The sequence below is a fragment of the Lissotriton helveticus genome, chromosome 3_2, assembly GCF_964261635.1.
Source record: "Lissotriton helveticus chromosome 3_2, aLisHel1.1, whole genome shotgun sequence".
In the NCBI taxonomy this organism is placed as follows: domain Eukaryota; kingdom Metazoa; phylum Chordata; class Amphibia; order Caudata; family Salamandridae; genus Lissotriton; species Lissotriton helveticus.
The window spans coordinates 438,357,748-438,378,298 of record NC_136062.1 but is presented as its reverse complement, the minus strand read 5'-3'; positions in this window follow the sequence as shown (position 1 = coordinate 438,378,298).

Below are 20,551 nucleotides of genomic sequence, written 5' to 3'. Positions count from 1 at the left end.
TCATGTGTTGTCATGTGATGGCATTTGTCATGTGGTGTCAAGTGTCATGTATCGTCATGTGTCATGTGATGTCATGTGTCATGTGTTATCATGTGTCATGTAGTGTCAAGTGTCATGTGATGTCATGTGTCATGATGTGTCATGTGTCATCATGTGTCATGTGTTGTCATGTGGTATCATGTGTCATCACGTGTCATGTGTTGTCATTTGTCATGTGGTGTCATATGTCATGTAGTGTCATGTGATGTCATGTGTCATGTGGTGTCATGTGTCATCATGTGTCATGTGTTGTCATGTGGTGTCATGTGTCATCATGTGTCATGTGGGTCATGTGTCATGTGGTGTCATGTATCGTCATGGTGTCATGTGTCATGTGGTGTCATGTGTCATCAAGTGTCATGTGTTGTCATGTGTCATCATGTGTCATGTGTCATGTGGTGTCATGTGTCAAGTATCGTCATGTGTCATGTGATGTCATGTGTTGTCATGTGATGGCATTTGTCATGTGGTGTCAAGTGTCATGTATCGTCATGTGTCATGTGATGTCATGTGTCATGTGTTATCATGTGTCATGTAGTGTCAAGTGTCATGTGATGTCATGTGTCATGTGATGTCATGTGTCATGATGTGTCATATGTCATCATGTGTCATGTGTTGTCATGTGGTATCATGTGTCATCACGTGTCATGTGTTGTCATTTGTCATGTGGTGTCATATGTCATGTAGTGTCATGTGTCATGTGATGTCATGTGTCATGTGGTGTCATGTGTCATCATGACACATGACACCACATGCCAACACATGACACATGATGACACATGACACCACATGACACATGACATCACATGACACTTGACACTACATGACACATGATAACACATGACACATGACATCACATGACACATGACGATACATGACACTTGACACCACATGACAAATGCCATCACATGACAACACATGACATCACATGACACATGACAATACTTGACACATGACACCACATGACACATGACATGTGATGACACATGACAACACATGACACTTGATGACACATGACACCACATGACACATGACACCATGACGATACATGACACCACATGACACATGACCCACATGACACATGATGACACATGACACCACATGACAACACATGACACATGATGACACATGACACCACATGACACATGACATCACATGACACTACATGACATATGACACCACATGACAAATGATAACACATGACACGTGATGACACATGATACCACATGACAACACATGACACATGATGACACATGACACATCATGACACATGACATCACATGACACTTGACACTACATGACACATGATAACACATGACACATGACATCACATGACACATGACGATACATGACACTTGACACCACATGACAAATGCCATCACATGACAATACATGACATCACATGACACATGACGATACTTGACACATGACACCACATGACACATGACACGTGATGACACATGACAACACATGACACTTGATGACACATGACACCACATGACACATGACACCACATGACACATGACACCACATGACACCACATTACTGACAACACATGACGTCACATGACACCACATGACACATGACATCACAAGACACATGACGATACATGACACATGACACATGACACAATATGACAATACATGACACATGATGACACATGACACCACATGACTGACAACACATGATGTCACATGACACCACATGACACATGACATCACATGACACATGACACCACATGACACATGACATCACATGACAACACATGACACATGACATCACAAGACACTTGACGATACATGACACATGACACCACATGACACATGACACATGACACCACATGACACCACATGACTGACAACACATGACGTCACATGACACCATATGACACATGACATCACATGACACATGACACCACATGACAACACATGACACATGACATCACATGACACATGACGATACATGACACAGGACACATGACACCACATGACACCACATGATACATGACATCACATGACACCACATGACACATGACATCACATGACACCACATGACATCACTTGACACATGACACCACATGCGACATGACATCACATGACACCACATGACACATGACATCACATGACAACACTTGACACATGACACATGATGATACATGACACATGACACCACATGACACATGACATCACATGACACATGACAACACATGACACATGACATCACATGACACATGACACTACATGACACATGATACCACATGACACATGACACTTGATGACACATTACACAATATGACAACACATGACACATGATGACACATGACACCACATGATACCACATGACTGACAACACATGAAGTCACATGACGCCACATGACACATGACATCACATGACACATGACACCACATGACAACACATGACACATGACATCACATGACACTTGACACCACATGACACATGACATCACATGACACATGACGATACATGACACCACATGACACATGACCCACATGACACGTGATGACACATGACACCACATGACAACACATGACACATGATGACACATGACACCACATGACACATGACATCACATGACACATGACACTACATGACATCACATGACAAATGACAACACATGTCACGAGATGACATATGATACCACATGACAACACATGACACATGATGACACATGACACATCATGACACATGACATCACATGACACTTGACACTACATGACACATGATAACACATGACACATGACATCACATGACACATGACGATACATGACACTTGACACCACATGACAAATGCCATCACATGACAACACATGACATCACATGACACATGACGATACTTGACACATGACACCACATGACACATGACACGTGATGACACATGACAACACATGACACTTGATGACACATGACACCACATGACACATGACACCACATGACACATGACACCCCATGACACCACATTACTGACAACACATGACGTCACATGACACCACATGACACATGACATCACAAGACACATGACGATACATGACACATGACACATGACACAATATGACAATACATGACACATGATGACACATGACACCACATGACTGACAACACATGATGTCACATGACACCACATGACACATGACATCACATGACACATGACACCACATGACACATGACATCACATGACAACACATGACACATGACATCACAAGACACTTGACGATACATGACACATGACACCACATGACACATGACACATGACACCATATGACACCACATGACTGACAACACATGACGCCACATGACACCATATGACACATGACATCACATGACACATGACACCACATGACAACACATGACACATGACATCACATGACACATGACGATACATGACACAGGACACATGACACCACATGACACCACATGATACATGACATCACATGACACCACATGACACATGACATCACATGACAACACATGACACATGACATCACATGACACATGACGTTACATGACACATGACACGTGATGACACATGACAACACATGACACTTGATGACACATGACACCACATGACACATGACACCACATGACACATGACACCACATGACACCACATTACTGACAACACATGACGTCACATGACACCACATGACACATGACATCACAAGACACATGACGATACATGACACATGACACATGACACCACATGACGACACATGACACGTGATGACACACAATACCACATGACAACACATGACACATGATGAAACATGACACCACATGACACATGACATAATATGACAACACATGACACATGATGACACATGACACCACATGACACCACATGACTGACAACACATGACGTCACATGACACATGACATCACATGACAACACATGACATCACATGACACATGACACATGACACCACATGACACATGACATCACATGACACCATATGACACATGACATCACATGACAACACATGACATCACATGACACATGACACCACATGACACATGACATTACATGACAACACATGCCATCACATGACACATGACATCACATGACATCACATGACACATGACATCACATGACAACACATGATACCACATGACACATGACATCACATGACAACACATGACACATGACGATACATGACACATGATACCACATGACACATGACACCACATGACACATGACACGTGATGACACCACATGTCACATGATGACACATGACACCACATGACACATGACACCACATGACACATGACACCACACAACAACACATGACACATGACATCACATGACACATGACATCACATGACACCACATGACACATGATATCACATGACAACACATGATACCACATGACACATGACATCACATGACAACACATGACACATGACGATACATGACACATGATACCACATGACACATGACACCACATGACACATGACACGTGATGACACCACATGTCACATGATGACACATGACACCACATGACACATGACACCACATGACACATGACACCACACAACACATGACACATGACATCACATGACACATGACATCACATGACAACACATGACACATGACATCACATGACACATGACACATGACACCACATGACACATGAAACCACATGACACATACCACGTGATGACACATGACACCACATGACATCACATGACACATGACACCACATGACACATGACATCACATGACAACACTTGACACATGACATCACATGACACATGACGACACATGACACATGACACCACATGAAACCATATGACACATACCATGTGATGACACATGACACCACATGACAACACATGACACATGACGACACATGACACCTGACACATGACACCACATGACACATGACACCACATGACACCTGACATCACATGACAACACATGACACATGACATCACATGACACATGAAACTACATGACACATGACACCACATGACACATGACACGTGATGACACATGACACAATATGACAATACATGACACATGATGACACATGACACCACATGACTGACAACACATGACGTCACATGACACCACATGACACATGACATCACATGACACCACATGACATCACATGACAACACAAGACACATGACATCACAAGACACATGACGATACATGACACATGACACATGACACCACATGACACAAGACACCACATGACACATGACACGTGATGACACATGATACCACATGACAACACATGACACATGATGACACATGACACCACATGACACATGACATCACATGACACATACCACATGACACATGACATCACATGACAACACATGACATCACATGACACATGACACATGACACCACATGACACATGACATCACATGACACCACATGACACATGACATCACATGACAACACATGACATCACATGACACATGACACCACATGACACATGACATTACATGACAACACATGACATCACATGACACATGATACCACATGACACCACATGACACATTACATCATATGACAACACATGATACCACATGACATATGACATCACATGACAACACATGACACATGACGATACATGACACATGATACCACATGACACCACATGACACATGACACGTGATGACACCACATGTCATATGATGACACATGACACCACATGACACATGACACCACATGACACATGACACCACATGACAACACATGACACATGACATCACATGACACATGACATCACATGACACATACCACATGACACATGACATCACATGACAACACATGACATCACATGACACATGACACATGACACCACATGACACATGACATCACATGACACCACATGACACATGACATCACATGACAACACATGACATCACATGACACATGACACCACATGACACATGACATTACATGACAACACATGACATCACATGACACATGATACCACATGACACCACATGACACATGACATCATATGACAACACATGATACCACATGACACATGACATCACATGACAACACATGACACATGACGATACATGACACATGATACCACATGACACCACATGACACATGACACGTGATGACACCACATGTCATATGATGACACATGACACCACATGACACATGACACCACATGACACATGACACCACATGACAACACATGACACATGACATCACATGACATATGACATCACATGACACCACATGACACATGACATCACATGACAACACATGATACCACATGACACATGACATCACATGACAACACATGACACATGACGATACATGACACATGATACCACATGACACATGACACCACATGACACATGACACGTGATGACACCACATGTCACATGATGACACATGACACCACATGACACATGACACCACATGACACATGAAAGCACACGACAACACATGACACATGACATCACATGACACATGACATCACATGACAACACATGACACATGACATCACATGACACATGACATATGACACCACATGACACATGAAACCACATGACACATACCACGTGATGACACATGATACCACATGACAACACATGACACATGACATCACATGACACATGACACCACATGACACATGACACGTGATGACACATGACGTCACATGACACCACATGACACATGACATCACAAGACACATGACGATACATGACACATGACACATGACACCACATGACGACACATGACACGTGATGACACACAATACCACATGACAACACATGACACATGATGACACATGACACCACATGACACATGATAACACATGACACAATATGACAACACATGACACATGATGACACATGACACCACATGACACCACATGACTGACAACACATGACGTCACATGACACATGACATCACATGACAACACATGACATCACATGACACATGACACATGACACCACATGACACATGACATCACATGACACCACATGACACCACATGACACATGACATCACATGACAACACATGACATCACATGACACATGACACCACATGACACATGACATTACATGACAACACATGACATCACATGACACATGACATCACATGACACCACATGACACATGACATCACATGACACATACCACGTGATGACACATGACACCACATGAAAACACATGACACATGACATCACATGACACATGACACTACATGACACATGACACCACATGACATCACATGACACATGACACCACATGACACATGACATCACATGACAACACTTGACACATGACATCACATGACACATGACGACACATGACACATGACACCACATGAAACCATATGACACATACCATGTGATGACATATGACACCACATGACAACACATGACACATGACGACAAATGACACCTGACACATGACACCACATGACACATGACACCACATGACACCTGACATCACATGACAACACATGACACATGACATCACATGACACATGACACTACATGACACATGACACCACATGACACATGACACATGATGACACATGACACAATATGACAATACATGACGCATGATGACACATGACACCACATGACTGACAACACATGACGTCACATGACACCACATGACACATGACATCACATGCATATGACCCCACATGACACATGACATCACATGACAACACAAGACACATGACATCACAAGACACATGACGATACATGACACATGACACATGACACCACATGACACAATACACCACATGACACATGACACGTGATGACACATGATACCACATGACAACACATGACACATGATGACACATGACACCACATGACACATGACATCACATGACACATGATACCACATGACACATGACATCACATGACAACACATGACATCACATGACACATGACACATGACACCACATGACACATGACATCACATGACACCACATGACACATGATATCACATGACAACACATGACATCACATGACACATGACACCACATTACACATGACATTACATGACAACACATGACATCACATGACACATGACATCACATGACACCACATGACAAATGACATCACATGACAACACATGATACCACATGACACATGACATCACATGACAACACATGATGATACATGACACATGATACCACATGACACATGACACCACATGACACATGACACGTGATGACACCACATGTCACATGATGACACATGACACCACATGACACATGACACCACATGACACATGACACCACATGACAACACATGACATATGACATCACATGACACATGACATCACATGACACCACATGACACATGACATCACATGACAACACATGATACCACATGACACATGACATCACATGACAACACATGACACATGACGATACATGACACATGATACCACATGACACATGACACCACATGACACATGACACGTGATGACACCACATGTCACATGATGACACATGACACCACATGACACATGACACCACATGACACATGACACCACACAAAACATGACATTACATGACAACACATGACATCACATGACACATGACATCACATGACACCACATGACAAATGACATCACATGACAACACATGATACCACATGACACATGACATCACATGACAACACATGATGATACATGACACATGATACCACATGACACATGACACCACATGACACATGACACGTGATGACACCACATGTCACATGATGACACATGACACCACATGACACATGACACCACATGACACATGACACCACATGACAACACATGACATATGACATCACATGACACATGACATCACATGACACCACATGACACATGACATCACATGACAACACATGATACCACATGACACATGACATCACATGACAACACATGACACATGACGATACATGACACATGATACCACATGACACATGACACCACATGACACATGACACGTGATGACACCACATGTCACATGATGACACATGACACCACATGACACATGACACCACATGACACATGACACCACACAACACATGACACATGACATCACATGACACATGACATCACATGACAACACATGACACATGACATCACATGACACATGACACATGACACCACATGACACATGAAACCACATGACACATACCACGTGATGACACATGACACCACATGACAACACATGACACATGACATCACATGACACATGACACTACATGACACATGACACCACATGACATCACATGACACATGACACCACATGACACATGACATCACATGACAACACTTGACACATGACATCACATGACACATGACGACACATGACACATGACACCACATGAAACCATATGACACATACCATGTGATGACATATGACACCACATGACAACACATGACACATGACGACACATGACACCTGACACATGACACCACATGACACATGACACCACATGACACCTGACATCACATGACAACACATGACACATGACACTACATGACACATGACACCACATGACACATGACACATGACACGTGATGACACATGACACAATATGACAATACATGACACATGATGACACATGACACCAAATGACTGACAACACATGATGTCACATGACACCACATGACACATGACATCACATGACACATGACACCACATGACACATGATATCACATGACAACACAAGACACATGACGTCACAAGACACATGACGATACATGACACATGACACATGACACCACATGACACAAGACACCACATGACACATGACACGTGATGACACATGATACCACATGACAACACATGACACATGATGACACATGACACCACATGACACATGACATCACATGACACATGATACCACATGACACATGATACCACATGACACATGACATCACATGACAACACAACGTAGGTTTTTCTGGCGCCCCGGTTAGAAATCCGATTTCTGACCCTTTATCTCTTTCTGTTGGTCCTTGTGAATTCGAAGCACCCCTTATTTTGACAACAGGTTGTGGTGAAAATTTGCTAGGATTAGATTTGCTAAAAAGATTGTATGCGACTTTGTACTGTTCTCCCTCAGGAGTACAACTGACTTTACGTAAGAAAGTGGTTTCTCCCATATATTTGTCGAGAAATACGCTTCCAGCAGAATTGTCACTTCTTCCAGATATTCTTTGGGCTACTGGTCCGAATGATGTAGGTCTTTTAGAAATTCCACCATATGTTGTAACATTGAAGTCGAATGTCAAAATGCCACGAATTCCCCAATACAGAATATCCAATGAGGGCGAAAAAGCTTTGCTAGCGATTGTTTACGAGTTGATTGAGAAAGACGTAATTGAAGAAACACGAGGAAATGTTTGCAATAGTCCTGTTCTGCCTGTTTTAAAACGAACTGACCCTTCTCAGCCACCTGTGTATAGATTCGTGATTGATCTTAGGGAAGTAAATAAGATAGTGGTGCCACAATTCCCAGTTGTCCCCGACATTACAACATTATTGACTATGATTCCAGCATCCGCATCCTGGTTTTCGGTGATTGACCTGAAGAATGCTTTCTTCAGTATCCCGATTGCTGAGGAAAGCAGGGATATTTTTTCCTTTAGTTTAGGTGGTCGCAGTTTTCGCTTTAAACGCGCTCCTCAAGGCTACTGTGAGAGCCCCTCAATATACAGTCAAGCTCTGAAAAGCCAGCTCGACGCGATGGTTTTGCCCAAAGGTTCCACTCTCGTACAGTACGTGGACGATTTGCTCATAGCCGCGGATACTGAGAAAATATGTAAAATGGCCACATTGGCACTACTGCGTCATCTATGTGATCTACATCACAAGGTGTCACTTTCCAAGCTCCAATATTGCCGACAAGAAGTGACCTACTTAGGTCATCTCTTATCGAAGGAGGGAAGGAAACTGACCCCAGAAAGAATTCAGGCAATAGCAAAATTAAATGTGCCAAGAACGCAGAGAGAAGTACGCGCTTTCTTGGGCATTACATCGTACTGTAGACAGTGGATTCCAAATTTTTCGTTATTAGCCAAACCTTTATTGGCACTAACGTGTACAAATACACCCAATCCCATTCCTTGGTCTGATGAGTGTCAGAAAAGTTTTCTCGAATTGCGCACAGCATTATGTTCGGCCCCTGTGTTAGGTAACCCCAACTACAGTAAACCTTTCACATTATACGTCCACGAGAAGGAGGGTTGTGCATTGTCTGTGCTGACTCAGTTATACGGAGATAGACAACGGCCATGCGCCTATTTTTCGTCAACTTTGGATCCGGTAGCACGAGCATTGCCAAGTTGTCTAAGGGCCACAGCAGCAGCAGCTGTTTCTATTCGACAGTCTTCAAGAGAGAGGTTACCCACTTTCACCAGGGAATGGGGCATAAAAGACCAACAGTCGAAAAGGGATCCCTGGGATGTATTTACTGGACCGTAATATCTATACCAATACAGTTAACCATGGTACCCGGAATTACAGGTTATCCTAGATCACTGTATGACAGGACGGAATTTATATAATGATTCCCACAAAGAAAAAATATTCGTTAACAATCTAAGTTTTTATTAAAATTAAAAGATCATTCACATTAAAAATACACACATTTAAAATTTCAAAGGAACTTTCCCTGAAAAGTAAAAGTTAATCTCTACAGTAACAGTAAACAATATGAAGTAATGAGACATGTAAATACATTATATATCACAGACATCTAAATCATGTTACCAAAGACAATACATAACATAAAGAAAAGGACCCCTATTAAAACGGTGGCACTCAGATATTATTACCACTATAGATTGCTCGATCCACTGGCTACAGATGACATGTACACACATACACACACGTGACAAGAATATATGTACATCCAGTGTGTTTGAGCTTAAAGTGGATTCTCATATGGGAATGCGTCGACGCGTTTCGGTGCGAGACACTCGATAATGTGGCACCTTCTTCAGGACTTCTTAGCAGGGGTTTTCCATACTACAGGGGACTTCACTCTCCCTGGATTGGGTAGTATACACCACTTGGAATCTTCCAGGTTTATTCTATGTAATCACTGGCTGTTATGGCCTCTATGTCTTATTAAGACTCCTCTGATGGTGTTCTTTTGTCTTCAGATTTCTTTTTCTTAAAAACACGGTATCTGTAATGTTTTTAAAACTTGCTTCAAACGGGCATATGTTGGGGGCCTCGCCGGAACTGGATATGTTCTCTTTTTCCGTGGCGCCTCGTCTCTGCCTCGTTCGATCTGCTCTCTCTTAGATTGTTAACGAATATTTTTTCTTTGTGGGAATCATTATATAAATTCCGTCCTGTCATACAGTGATCTAGGATAACCTGTAATTCCGGGTACCATGGTTAACTGTATTGGTATAGATATTACGGTCCAGTAAATACATCCCAGGGATCCCTTTTCGACTGTTGGTCTATTCGACAGTCTGCAGGTCTAGTAATGAATAATACACTAATCGTGATGGTTCCGCATGCAGTAGACACATTGTTAAATAGGACCAAGACACAGCACTTAACTAATGCTCGACTGTCCAGTTACGAATTGACGCTACTAGCAAGCCATGTGCACATCAAAAGGTGCAGTACTCTGAACATAGCCACATTGTTACCAATTGCTGAGGAATCGGATGCTTCAGAACAGCACGATTGCTTCCTCAGAACGGAGGAAGAGACGAAAGGGAGAGTTGATCTATTCGATACTCCTCTCGCTGAATGTGATGGTACATTATGGGTGGATGGTTCATGCTTTAAACTCCCAAATGGTAACGTGACTACAGCGTATGCTGTCACAACTCTGCACACAATCGTTGAAACTGCGCGAATACCACATGGTTCGGCTCAAGCCGCCAAACTCGTGGCGTTAACGAGAGCATGTGTGTTATCAAAAGGAATGAAAGTGACTGTCTATACCGAGGCATTAGTCAGAAGTTCCACGCTGCAAATCACCCCCAATCAGCTGGATTAGTGGAATGTTACAATGGCACGCTTAAACTTAAATTGGCCAAAATCCAAGCGAGCACGGGTCTTAAATGGCCCGACGCTCTACCTTTAGCACTCCTATCCACCAGAATGACTGTGCATTCGCGAATGAAACTCAGCCCCTATGAAATAATCTTTGGTCGGCCAGCCAACATATGGGGAGTGCTTAGGCCCACGAAGTTTAGCGAGCTGCAACACCCCATTTTGCTCGACTATCTGTATGAATTGACAGCTAAATTGCGTGTTTTATATCAACAGGTCCACAACACCTTGCCTCCGGTTTCCGAGACACCGGGTCACTCCATTGACCCTGGCTCCTGGGTTCTGGTCAAGAATTTCCAGAGGACAAGGAACGACCAGCCCAGATGGACCGGACCACACCTCGTCCTCCTGTCTACAAGGTCGACCGTTAAAGTGGAGGGGAAGGCCAATTGGGTCCACGGGATCCATTGTAAGAAAATACCTTTCCCTCTGCCACATGACCAATGGGTCCGGACAGGAGGCACTGACTCAAAGCGCACAACTGATGAACGCGTAAAAGAAGCTAAACGTGATTGTGACAGTAAGAACATTTTTCAAGAAACTACGCCGCCATCAGAACAATTGAACTCTGTGGAACCTGAGCTACTATTTCCGGACCAGACAGCACCCGGGAAAAGACGCTGTAACTTGCGGCCGAGAAAAACAGACTAAAGTAAAAGTGATTTATTTTTTTGATCCGAGAGAAAAACCTGTGGACTAATAAAATAATACGTTTTTCCTTCCAAAATGCTATTTTGAAAGTGCAGATTCTCCCATCTAGGTAACTTGCTTATTTTTGTTTTTTTTGAACCGCCATCCGGGTTCCGCTGCTAGGGTCGCGGTTGATAAAAGACTTTTGGGTGCAGCTGACAACAATAGGTTGCTGGTTCCAGTTGGTCGAAGGGAGCCACCCTAGACTGACGGAAGCATCCTTTAGCAGAAACAACCTACCGCCGCGGGCAGCACCTTAGAGAGGATGGAGTTTCCTGATGTGGAGAGAACTGCCAAACAAATGAACTTTAAGCAGAGACTTTTGAAAACAATGAGAAAGAACATTTTTATAATGATGTGTATTTTTATGCTATTTAGCGTAATGGTGTTTTTGATAAGCTATGTTTTATTCTCTTCTCATATGACATTCACGCCTACTACATCGCCCATACCTCCCCCTACCGTTTCCTCTCATTCTTTCCCCTCTTTGCCTGACCACGAATCAAATAGGAGATTAGAGTTCATTAATAACTCCTTCGTTCAGCTATTACACCAACACTAACTTGTAATGAACACAACCAACTGTTGGGTGTGTGGTCTCATGCCCCACACCACGGATAGAGGTATCCCCTATTTGGTCCTGCCATTTAGTCACAATGGGTCAGTATTGGCATATAGGACAATGTTCATATATGCACGAGAAATCCAACCCCTACGTTCTGTAAAAGACAACCTCAAGACTAGCGCCCTAGTGAAGGGTATAGTTGACATGATCAAGGTAGTAACTTCTTACGAAGATACCCCGGATGATGAGATACTTGCATATGTAGGTTGGAATGTGACCGGATATGGCACTACATTAAGTGAGAAACAGCAAGCCAAGAGATCGTCCCCTATCTGGATCGTACCCCATCAGGGTCACCTGTGTCTGCAAGGTATTGGTAGGAATACCAGAGCTCAGCTAGGGAAGAGTGTCTGCACAGAAACGTACGTTTTTGGATCTCAGACTTCCCCTGCCTTTTTAGCCGCTAAGGGTACTTATTTCATCTGCCACGATAGAGCCTATACATGGTTGCCCCCTGACTTCTCGGGCTCATGTTTTGTTTCATTCCTGTTACCTCCCACCTACACAGCAGCGGCGGATTACCATCGGACAAGGGTAGTTAGAGGTGTTTTGAGTAAAGAAGACACTGCGGGTCAAGAATTTGGTGACTTTGCAATGGGTATTCTGCCGTTCTGGGGAGCCATGGTTAACAGCAGAAACATAAGGCAATTGACAAGGGTAGTTGAATCCACCGTGATTGAAACTGCCGGTGCCCTTAGTAACCTGACTGCTGAGCTCCAGTCGGATCGACTGATGACCCTTCAGAACCGGGTCGCTTTGGATGTAATACTTGCGGACCGGGGTGGAGTATGCAAATTGATCCAGTCCAGTTGTTGCATTTTTATTCCAGATAATGCTCCAACAGTGTACGGGGCCATCTCCAAACTACATAAGATTTCCGAATCTATTCATGTGGATAAAGGAGATTGGTCATTAATGGGATGGTTCTGGGGACTGATATCTGCCTGGGGATGGAAAATTCTGATGGTCATTGGGATGGTCTTAGCCATTCTTTTCCTGTTCTGTCTATGCATACAGTGTGCTCCTGCAATATGTGGCCTCTGTGCTACATCATGTGTAAGGAAGCCTGTGTCAAGACATGAGCTCAGCACTAGAATGATGTTGCAGCAACATCTCAATGACTTTAGGAATATAGATCTGGACTCAGATTAACATGAGGATAGATTAATTGCCTATGTAAGGGCAAAAGGAGGGTCTGTGGTTCTGAAAAATGTGGATCCGTAATAGTACCGACTCGAGAATAAAAACTTCGTCGAAATAGGACGAATTTGGTATCAAAAGACCGGAAATGACGAGTACATCAAGTACATGTATTTTCGGTATATTCGGGTGACAGTTTCACCTCGAAATCGTCATTTACCTTCTGAACCCTTAGTTGCATGTTGCCCTCTACATAGGCCTTAATCCAGTCGAATTTGATTCCACAAGGACACATACTCCTTAATCGACTTCTTCCTGACCCCAGTACAAGTTAGAACCATTGCCCCAGGCCGAGCTCGTTAGGTCAGTTCCCTCCCAGTGGCCAAGCAAGATAGTATCTAGGCCCAACCGGCCATAAAGCCATTTCAGCACGCACACCTGCCATATCTCGCTCACATCTTTGTTCACTCCTTTTCCTCACTTATTTTATGGTGGGGAGGTGACCATTTTTATTAGGGGTCCAGCGATATCTGATGAAATGTTGGGCCTTGCCGGATGATTTGTTACGGGCAGCACGACGTGAAATATGTACATGTCATCATGACTCTGCTTTCTTTTTGTAATCAGTAACCATAAATGAAATACCACGCACCCAAGGAATGTTTCGCCAAAGGGTAAATATTGTGTAGTAGAAGAGAAGCCTAACTTTGTGAAAGTGTGCAGTCTCCTGAATATACTGGTATTGTACTTCTAGGACCCTGTCACCTTGGTTGCAGCCAATAAAACGAATCTTTGACTTCACCTGGAAGACTCTGAAGTTTCTGTGGGTCTGACTCAGGAGAACCCGAGGTCTTTGGTGTGTTGATCCCCTGGCACCGCTGGGTTACCGGTTCGGTACCGGTTATCATGTGTCATGTGTTGTCATGTGGTATCATGTGTCATCACGTGTCATGTGTTGTCATTTGTCATGTGGTGTCATATGTCATGTAGTGTCATGTGTCATGTGATGTCATGTGTCATCATGTGTCATGTATTGTCATATTGTGTCATGTGTCATATGTCATGTATCGTCATGTGTCTTGTGATGTCATGTGTCATGTGGTGTCATGTGACGTCATGTGTTGTCAGTAATGTGGTGTCATGTGGTGTCATGTGTCATGTGGTGTCATGTGTCATGTGGTGTCATGTGTCATCAAGTGTCATGTGTTGTCATGTGTCATCATGTGTCATGTGTCATGTGGTGTCATGTGTCAAGTATCGTCATGTGTCATGTGATGTCATGTGTTGTCATGTGATGGCATTTGTCATGTGGTGTCAAGTGTCATGTATCGTCATGTGTCATGTGATGTCATGTGTCATGTGTTATCATGTGTCATGTAGTGTCAAGTGTCATGTGATGTCATGTGTCATGTGGTGTCATGTGTCATCATGTGTCATGTGTTGTCATGTGGTGTCATGTGTCATCACGTGTCATGTGGGTCATGTGTCATGTGGTGTCATGTATCGTCATGTGTCATGTGATGTCATGTGTCACGTGGTGTCAAATGTCATGTGATGTCATGTGTCATGTGTTGTCATGTGGTGTCATGTGTCATGTGATGTCATGTGTCATGTGGCGTCATGTGACTTCATGTGTTGTCAGCCATGTGGTATCATGTGGTGTCATGTGTCATCATGTGTCATGTGTTGTCATATTGTGTAATGTGTCATCAAGTGTCATGTGTCATGTGGTATCATGTGTCATGTAGTGTCATGTGTCATGTGATGTCATGTGTCATGTGTTGTCATGTGTCATGTGATGTCATGTGTCATGTGGTGTCATGTGTCATGTATCGTCATGTGTCATGTGTCAAGTGTTGTCATGTGATGTCATGTGTCATGTGGTGTCATGTGATGTCATGTGTCATGTGGTGTCATGTGTCATGTGATGTCATGTGGTGTCATGTGATGTCATGTGTCATGTGGTGTCATGTGATGTCATGTATCATGTGGTGTCATGTGGTGTCCTGTGTCATGTATCGTCATGTGTCATGTGATGTCATGTGTCATGTGTTGTCATGTGGTGTCATGTGTCATGTGTTGTCATGTGGTATCGTGTGTCATCACGTGTCATGTGATGTCATGTGTCATGTGGTGTCATGTGTCATGTATTGTCATGTGTCTTGTGATGTCATGAGTCATGTGTTGTCATGTGATGTCATGTGTCATGTGGTGTCATGTGTCATGTGGTGTCATGTGACATCATGTGTTGTCAGTCATGTGGTGTCATGTGTCATCATGTGTCATGTGTTGTCATATTGTGTCATGTGTCATCACGTGTCATGTGTCATGTGGTGTCATGTGTCATGTAGTGTCATGTGTCATGTGATGTCATGTGTCATGTGTTGTCATGTGATGTCAGGTGTCATGTGGTGTCATGTGATGTCATGTATCATATGGTGTCATGTGTCGTCATGTGTCATGTGTTGTCATGTGGTGTCATGTGTCATTACGTGGTATATGTCTGTGGTTTCATGTGTCATGTGGTGTCATGTGTCGTCATGTGTCATGTGATGTCATGTCAAGTGTTGTCATGTGATGTCATGTGTCATGTGGTGTCATGTGGTGTCATGTGTCATGTGGTATCATGTGGTATCATGTGATGTCATGTGGTGTCATGTGGTGTCATGTGTCCTGTGTCATGTATCGTCATGTATCATGTGATGTCATGTGTCATGTGTTGTCATTTGTCATGTGGTGTCATGTGTCATGTGTCATGTGTTGTCATATTGTGTCATGTGTCATCATGTGTCATGTGTTGTCATGTGGTATCGTGTGTCATCACGTGTCATGTGATGTCATGTGGTGTCATGTGTCCTGTGTCATGTATCGTCATGTTTCATGTGATGTCATGTGTCATGTGTTGTCATGTGATGTCATTTGTCATGTGGTGTCATGTGACGTCATGTGTTGTCAGTCATGTGGTGTCATGTGTCATGATGTGTCATGTGTCATCATGTGTCATGTGTTATGTGGTATCATGTGTCATCACGTGTCATGTGTTGTCATTTGTCATGTGGTGTCATATGTCATGTAGTGTCATGTGTCATGTGATGTCATGTGTCATGTGGTGTCATGTGTCATCATGTGTCATGTGTTGTCATGTGATGTCATGTGTCATGTGGTATCATGTGTTGTCATGTGATGTCATGTGTCATGTGGTGTCATGTGATGTCATGTGTCATGTGATGGCATGTGTTGTCATGTAATGTCATGTGTCATGTGGTGTCATGTGTCATGTGATGTCATGTGTTGTCATGTGATGTCATGTGTCATGTGGTGTCATGTGATGTCATGTGTCATGTGGTGTCATGTCTCATGTGTCATGTGATGTCATGTGTTGTCATGTGATGTCATGTGTCATGTGACGTCATGTGTTGTCAGTCATGTGGTGTCATGTGGTGTCATGTGTCATCATGTGTCATGTGTTGTCATATTGTGTCATGTGTCATGTGGAGTCATGTGTCATCATGTGTCATGTGTTGTCATGTGGTATTGTGTGTCATCACGTGTCATGTGTCGTCATGTGGTGTCATGTGTCATGTGTCATGTATCGTCATGTGTCTTGTGATGTCATGTGTCATGTGGTGTCATGTGACGTCATGTGTTGTCAGTAATGTGGTGTCATGTGGTGTCATGTGTCATGTGGTGTCATGTGTCATGTGGTGTCATGTGTCATCAAGTGTCATGTGTTGTCATGTGTCATCATGTGTCATGTGTCATGTGTCATGTAACGTCATGTGTCATGTGATGTCATGTGTCATGTGTTGTCATGTGATGGCATGTGTCATGTGGTGTCAAGTGTCATGTATCGTCATGTGTCATGTGGTGTCATGTGTTATCATGTGTCATGTAGTGTCAAGTGTCATGTGATGTCATGTGTCATGATGTGTCATGTGTCATGTGATGTCAGGTGTTGTCATGTGATGTCATGTGTCATGTGGGTCATGTGTCATGTGGTGTCATGTATCGTCATGTGTCATGTGATGTCATGTGTCACGTGGTGTCAAGTGTCATGTGATGTCATGTGTCATGTGTTGTCATGTGGTGTCATGTGTCATGTGATGTCATGTGTCATGTGTTGTCATGTGGTGTCATGTGTCATCACGTGGTATGTGTCATGTGGTTTCATGTGTCATGTGGTGTCATGTGTCATGTGTCATGTGATGTCATGTGTCATGTGTTGTCATGAGATGTCATGTGTCATGTGATGTCATGTGTCATGTGTTGTGTGGTGTCATGTGTCATGTGGTGTCATGTGTCATGTGGTACCATGTGTCATGTATCGTCATGTGTTGTCATGTGATGTCATGTGTCATGTGGTATCATGTGTTGTCATTTGTCATGTGGTGTCATATGTCATGTAGTATCATGTGTCATGTGATGTCATGTGTCATGTGGTGTCATGTGTCATCATGTGTCATGTGTTGTCATGTGGTGTCATGTGTCATCACGTGTCATGTGGGTCATGTGTCATGTGGTGTCATGTATCGTCATGTGTCATGTGATGTCATGTGTCATGTGATGTCATGTGTCATGTGTTGTCATGTGGTGTCATGTGTCATGTGATGTCATGTGTCATGTGTTGTCATGTGGTGTCATGTGTCATCACGTGGTATGTGTCATGTGGTTTCATGTGTCATGTGGTGTCATGTGTCATGTGTCATGTGTTGTCATGTGATGTCATGTGTCATGTGATGTCATGTGTCATGTGTTGTGTGGTGTCATGTGTTGTCATGTGTCATGTGGTATCATGTGTCATCATGTGACATGTGGTGTCATCATGTGTCATGTGTCATGTGGTGTCATGTGTCATGTGGTACCATGTGTCATGTATCGTCATGTGTCATGTGTTGTCATGTGTCATGTGGTATCATGTGTTGTCATGTGATATCATGTGTCATGTGGTGTCACGTGATGTCATGTGTCATGTGATGTCATGTGTCATGTGTTGTCGTGTGGTGT